The following is a 7,153-nucleotide window of genomic DNA, read 5'->3' as shown; positions in this document are numbered from 1 at the left end:
GGGCAGTGCCCCTCTCCCTACAGAAATTGATCATCAACCATAATTCCCCATAATATTACTTTTGGGAGACCAAATTATGTGAAATACCTTTAGTTATTAAACTAAAATCTTGAAGAGACCATCGGCTGATCATCAACCATAATTCCCCATAATATTACTGCTTTGGGAGACCACATAGTGAAACAACAAGCTGTTCACGGACTTCACCCCATCTATCACCACCCCGGTTGAGTCCGATATCGTGAGAGACTGTTACAACGTTGTCGGATTGTAAAATATTATTAATCCATAATGTAGATATATATAAAAACACTAAAGAACACACCATTATTACTATATGTAAAGAATCATTAAGTTGCCATGAATAAAAATAATAACTCTAAAAAAAACGTACATCTATCTATACCCAAAAAGGCTTCCGCTCCGCTTTATAAATAAAGCAAACCACCACAGCCAAACGGTACACATAAGTTCACCCCCACACACACAATCACACGAACATAGAGTACAAATAGGTTCTGCTGAGGGCACAGCTCAACAGCCCTAAAAAACAAAACAAAAAAGGCGGCGGGACAACCGCAGTAGCAAGAAGGAGCTAATCTGGCTCGGGCGGTGGGGGAGGGAGCGGTTGTGCCAAGCGTAGAGCCATCGCGCGAAGGTCGGAGATGATGGTGGTGACAGCGTCTCGGTCCTGGTGACGGCTAAGCGGCCGCCAAAGCTGCAAGTAACCACACAATTTGAACACAGCATCAGTAACGCGTCGGAGAGGAACCCGCTGAATGACAAGCTTATTACGCACAGTCCAGAGCGTCCACACAAGCGTCCCAATGAGCAGCCACCTAATGTGGCGGCCCGTTATGGGAGAGGCCTGAATCTCGGCAAGGAGGTCAGGGAAGTTGGTGTTACACCAAACCCCACCGACCACCTCACGGAGGCAGCCCCAGAGGAACTGGGCAGACACGCATGAGAAGAAGATGTGATTCGAGGTTTCTTCCATCCCACATAAGGGGCAGATACCGTCACCCGGACCATGGCGTTTAATCACCTCCACGCCAGAGGGAAGCCGGCCACGGATCCATTGCCACATGAAAATTCTGATGTTGAGCGGGAAACGAATGGTCCAAATATACTCGAAGATGGACGGCCTAGGATAGGAGGCAATGGCTCGGTACAGCGACTTCGTAGAGAAGCGGTCTGAAGGCTCGAGGCGCCAAGACAACCGGTCATGGGGCTGAGACAAGTCAGGCTCATGAAGAGCCACGACATCAAGGAGATCATGCCAACCGGCAACTTCCGGGGGCCCAAAAGGCCGTCGGAACGCGAGACGCCGTAAGTCAATAAGGGCCGCCTCGACAGAAATCCTAGACTCAACGGCGATGGAGAAGAGATCAGGAAACCTCGCCGCGAAGGGGAGGTCCTGAGCCCAGCGATCCAGCCAAAACAGCGTGGATGACAGACTTCCAGAACTGTGACCCTCCAGACCTAACGCAAAAGGCGAGGGGCTGTCCGCGCAGGTATTTACGGCGCACGATCTGCAACCACATGCCTCCATCGCCATTAGCAATGCGCCAGAGCCAACGAGTGAGGATCTATCACGTCATATATATTAGTTTATATAGTTTTTGTCATGTATGCCACTAGTTGTGTCCCACTACTCAGTTTTACCACCAGGAGTTTTAATTGCTCAAAAATGTAATCGCTCCGTTAGGCGCATGCTCAAAAGTGCCACTAGACACAATTACAACCAGTTCAAATCCCGTTTACCATGTTATATGACCAAAATATCCATGGACTAACATGTCATCTCTCCCTCTATTTTCACTACGATAAAGTGCGGGTCCCACTCGATCCCCAATAGTGTTCTTCTTTTCCTCTAAAATTATTCGTTTGCTTACACCTGACAAGTGGGGGCCACACTTATCATTGTGAGATAGAGAGTTGACATGTCACTCTAGGGGTATTCTGGTCATATGGTATGGGTAACAGATTTGACCTGACAAGAATGATGTTTGATGGCATATATGAGCAAACATCTAATGGAACGATGACATTTTTTAGGTGTTTAATGGAATTTTTGAAGAAGTGTCTCATGAAACAATGGTATTTTTTAGCAGTTGTAACTTCTAATGGCAAAAATGAGTAGTGGGGCACAATTAGTAGTATAAATGATGAAAACCCTTGTTTATTTAGCTAGTTGAAAAAATGATTTGTGAAATGCATGTGTACTGATCTTACGGGATATTTAGTATATACTATAAAAATGGACTTGTGAAAGAATAATCGATAACGTGATCATGTTATGTACTTATATTTCTCAAAAATGTTAGTAAAATGAAGAGAATATATATTTGAGTATTTAACAATTGGATCGATGACCGAGAAACATATTAGAACGAGAATCAAGGGAACGTCTTAAAACAACTAGAGTATATGAAATGATTGTTAAGTAATGAAACTATCTAAACTTGTAGAAATGTCTAGTGTTGTTGTTCATTGTTGATAATTGTTTTGCTACACTAGCGAATGCAAGGTGCAATCGGCACAGGCTATGCCACTACACAGACAATATGACATATGAAGTTATGAACTCTTGAAGGTAGATACATGCAGTAGGGATGATTTTACATTTCAGACTTGAGAGCTTGGGGTGATCCTTGGTTAATTTGCTAGCCCACCCAAGCATGGAAGACATATAAAATCGTGTCTCTTAAATGCTTGCACATAAACCAAATAAGGTGGTGTTTGTTTCTCTAGTCCTAGGACTTTTTCTAGTCCCTGGAACTTTTTGAAAAAAAACTCTCAAGGAGGTGCTTCTAAGGACTTTTAGCAAAAAGTCCCAAAAAAGTCCCACCCTGTTTGGTTTGCTAGGGATTTTTTCTAGCCCCTAGACCAAAAAGTCCCTGGAAACAAACACCCTCTAAGTGTACCATCAGGGCCGGCCTGGCCATGGCGGCGAGTGTGACGGCCTAGGGCCCAGCCCGAGCAGGGTCCCATACCGTGTGCATGTATACGTATATATGTATTGCTAGAAAAACATCCCAGCCTATGAAGAAGCGACGCATGAACAAGTAGAACATGCCGCCAACTCATCTGTCTCCCTCGCCCTCCTGTTCTCATCTTCTTCCTCTTCCCCAAATCCAATTAATTCCTCGAGTTTCTAAGAGGTCATGACTTCAAATCCCCAAACTAATCAATGAATTTTCCGTAATGGAAAATTGTTTACTTTGAGTACACAGGGGCACTGTCTACTGGTCCTTTGCATCTTACCAATACCCGCAGGGCCCCCGCGAACAGAGCCGCAGAGGCAAGCCGGCCAGCGGCGACACTCCATGTGCCTTAGTAGGCACGCGGAGAGCAGCAGGCCGCAGCCTTGCCATCCATCGTTAGGGCCATGATTATGGGTCTGATCATCCAAGGGCAGGCGGTGGAGACGTGGAGTCTAAGCACTTCCATGTAATTTTTTGCCACTCAATTTTTTCCCTTGTCTACTTTCTGTTATGATGAATTGATGTAGGTATATTTTACATACTTTATTCCTTACCTGTTGTACAACATTGCAGTCAGATAGATTTTGTTGTTGTGTCATTGCTGTTGTGAAGCTATGCTCATGCTCATACCCTTTTCATATGAGAGAAAAATGTACGAGCATAAGCATAGCCTGACAATAGAAGGAAAAACACTGCAGGAATCAACACGCAATCCCAGCTATCCTAGGAAATGGCACAGCTAATGTCTCATAGGCAGGCCGCAAAGTCAATAAAAGAGAGTATAAGATAACAAGAATAAATCACGTACCATAGGGGGCCTTTGCAGGTGTTGCAACGACCATGGTGTGGCATGGTAGGACGTGCATTGAATTGAAGGGATCTCCAGGTTTGTACGCACCTTCAGGAGCACAGTGGGGTGACCATGGTACATCAATCTCGCCTCAGGGAATCACATAGCATGTTGTGTCATAACCCTGTAAAACAGAGAAAAAATTACTACTTGTCAAATTTGTCCACTAACAAACGTTGCACATAACTAAACAGGGAAGAATGAAATGCAACATCATTCCTTTCTATCTACTTTCTGCGAGGATCATTATTCTCTCTTTAACAAGGCTAAGACATCATAATAAGAATTTACACTAATCTTCAAATGGTGGTTATCCCATGTGAATCTGAAAAAATTATAAAGCAGATGCCAAGTCTGTTGATGCTGGTACAACAATTGCACAATCAGCAGCGAGCATCATAAATATTGAGCAACATAAGCTATGAATTGTCTATAGTATATTTCAGAATTAATAGATTCTCATCTCTCCTGATCTCCAAATCTGACGTCTGGCCTATCAGCCAAATTGAAAGAATAGAGTTTGAATGAAATATATAACATATGCAACAATTGAACATTTGTAGATCTTGTCGCGATGTGGATGAGGTCGGACGAATGGGACTGGCCATCGAGGCCGGTCGGCTTCATCCAGTCATGCAGTACCCCGCCAGCAGTGAGAACATGATTCATCTAGAGGCCTGACCACCTTGCCTTCGGACGATATGCATGGCCAGATCAAGTTGCGGCCATGGTGAAGAGGTGAGTCTAAGGATGCAAACAAGCACGTGGGGAGTGCGAAAGAGGTAGAGACTCACCTCGTGGCTATAGGCACCCGCATAGAGGAATGGGAGGTGGGATGGCGTGGAATCTTCACCGGCGGCTGCCGCGGGGAGGGCAGTCATTGTCCTCTCGTGTTCGTCGGTGAAGAGGAGGTGCGAGAGCGTGAGGAAATTCGGGTGGAGGGAGGAAGGGGCCGCGACGCACGGCAAGATCCTATCACATGCATAGAACCCTACCGTTGGCGAGGGATGTTGCCGCAGCCCCTCCCCGCCAGTGAGGATCTTGCCGCAACATCTTGCCACGACGAGGGAGTAAAACCCTAGCGAATGGGATAAAAATCGAACCGAAAATAAACCTGAAATTCTTATCGAGAATACCCTCGAAATATTTGGGAGGAAAAATCTAATCAGTTCAAAATATTTTTCTCCCAAAAATGCCCCTCGGGGTCTGATATAATATGCGTGACATCAGTGTATTGCATCGGATATGGACCGTCGAATTCGCTCCGACGGACAGTCCATATCGGCCGGATGCACCGTAAAAGGACTCATTTGCTGAGGAATGGGAACTTCGAGGAGGGCACGTACATTTTCCCGGACACGCCGTGGGGGGTGCTGGTGCCGCCCAACGTCGAGGATGAGCATTCTCTTCTTCCAGGGTGGATGATCTTGTCGGGATCGAAGGTTGTCAAGTACGTCGACACGCCGCACCACGTCGTTCCGCACGGCACGCGCACCGTGGAGCTGGTGGCGGTCTGCAGTGCGCGCTACTGCAGGAGGTGAGCAATGTGCCTGGGCGGTCTTACATGCTCTCGTTCTCCGTCGGTGACGCAGGCAACGGGTGCCTGGTCGTGGGTGCGTACGCGGGACAGGAGACCCTGAAGGTGTTGTACGAATCCCTTGGCACGGGCGGGTCCAAGCTCGCCGAGCTCCACTTCACGGCAATCTCCAACCTGATGCGCGTGGTGTTCCACAGATGGAACCACGCTCAGGGTCTGTGGTCCTGTGTTGACGACATCTCGCTCGTCGCTGCGCACGCGCACACTGCTGGCGGCTGCTTCTGTAGCTAGCTCACATTTTAGACTGTTGGTGCGCTTCTGTGTGTTTATTTTGTATCTGCAAAATGCAGCGACTGTCTTTGGAATAGGTAAGGATGACATTAAATAAACTGAAATCGCATCTTCGTGTTGTATTACTCCAAAATCAGGACTTGAATGTGCCATTTTAGTCCATGTCATTAAATGTCAAGTGGAACAAATGAATAATTTATTGAAACACTATGCAGCTCAAACTGAATTGGAAATAAGTTATGACAAATCAGGCACGGTCCCTATTATGTGCAAGAAGTGATTTCCACACCGCTCCTCAATGCTCTCGGATGCAAAGGAGGGAACTTCCCATTCACATATTTAGGGTTAGCTCCCAGTGCTAACATAGATTTTATCCCTACTTGCCAACAAATTAGAAGACTGTCTGGGTGCTCAACTATGCTTTCATATGATGGAAGATTTCTCCTAGTTAAGTTAGTTTTTTCAGCCCTTGCAACATTCTTCATGAACACCCTAACACCGCATGCTTTCATTATCAGCAAGAAGATAGGTATCTTGGGAATTTCTTATGAAGAAAGTTTGGGCAACAAATTGTTGGACCTACCCTAATTGCCTCGGACAAAGTGTGTAAGCCCAAAGATCGGGGGGTTGGGGATTTTAGATGTGTCCCCGCGCATACCAAAGAATTGATGATGATGAATATTCAAAAAAATATCAACAAAGATCCATTGCCCTGGGTGTCTCTAATTTGGGAGAAATACGATTCTCTACCTGGATTTAAGATGGAAGGGTCAAGTTGGTGGAAAATCATCTAAAACTGCTACAAGAATATAAGGGGAACTCCAATTGCATTACGAAATGGCAAATCAATCCACCTCTGGCAGTCTTTTTTTTAGAAAAGGATCAAGACCCTCGGACTCTGCATCTAGATGATGCATGCATCCACTTTATTAATTATTCACACAAGACCCTACAAAGTCATACAACAGTAAGACTAAAGCCACCGTCTAGGCAACATCTGTCGCTACTCCTATCTAGTTGATGAAGGGATGTCGATAGTCTGGGCCTAATACCAAACAGACCTCGCAGCCAAACCTTACATATAAGACCTGAGATCCCAACCAGGACGCCTGCCGGGTATGGGGCACCCACTAGTCCGGCGCACTCCTCAACCAGGACGTCTGCCGGGTATGAGGCCGCCGCAGCCACCCGCGACCAATCCACCCGGTCTAGCTGCCGTCGACGCCACGATGACGCCAGACAGCGTCATCCTCCTGCGTGAGTCCATCATCGCACATCAGACGCCTAATCTCTAGAGCGCCATGCCATCGAGATCTGCCACCATCAATGTGCATGATGAAGCACTGCTCCACCAAATACGTCGTCCACTGGTCCTCGAGCCTGCGTACACCTCCAAGAAAGACGCCCCCAAGGGGGAAACGACACAAACGCACCACCGCCTTCTGATCTATCGATTTATGGTTTCCCCCGGAGGTAGCAGATCGTAGT

At 46.5% G+C, this 7,153-nt stretch overlaps 1 pseudogene; it reads left to right on the top strand.

The window, feature by feature from the left end:
- Positions 1-5,665, top strand: part of LOC119360993 — a 35,222-nt pseudogene extending 29,557 nt beyond the window's left edge.
- The last annotated feature ends 1,488 nt before the right edge of the window (positions 5,666-7,153 follow it).

This window comes from Triticum dicoccoides, chromosome 2B (genome assembly GCF_002162155.2).
Source record: "Triticum dicoccoides isolate Atlit2015 ecotype Zavitan chromosome 2B, WEW_v2.0, whole genome shotgun sequence".
Lineage (NCBI taxonomy): Eukaryota > Viridiplantae > Streptophyta > Magnoliopsida > Poales > Poaceae > Triticum > Triticum dicoccoides.
The sequence above is the reverse complement of the archived record's forward strand: the minus strand, read 5'-3'. Positions and strand labels throughout refer to the sequence as shown.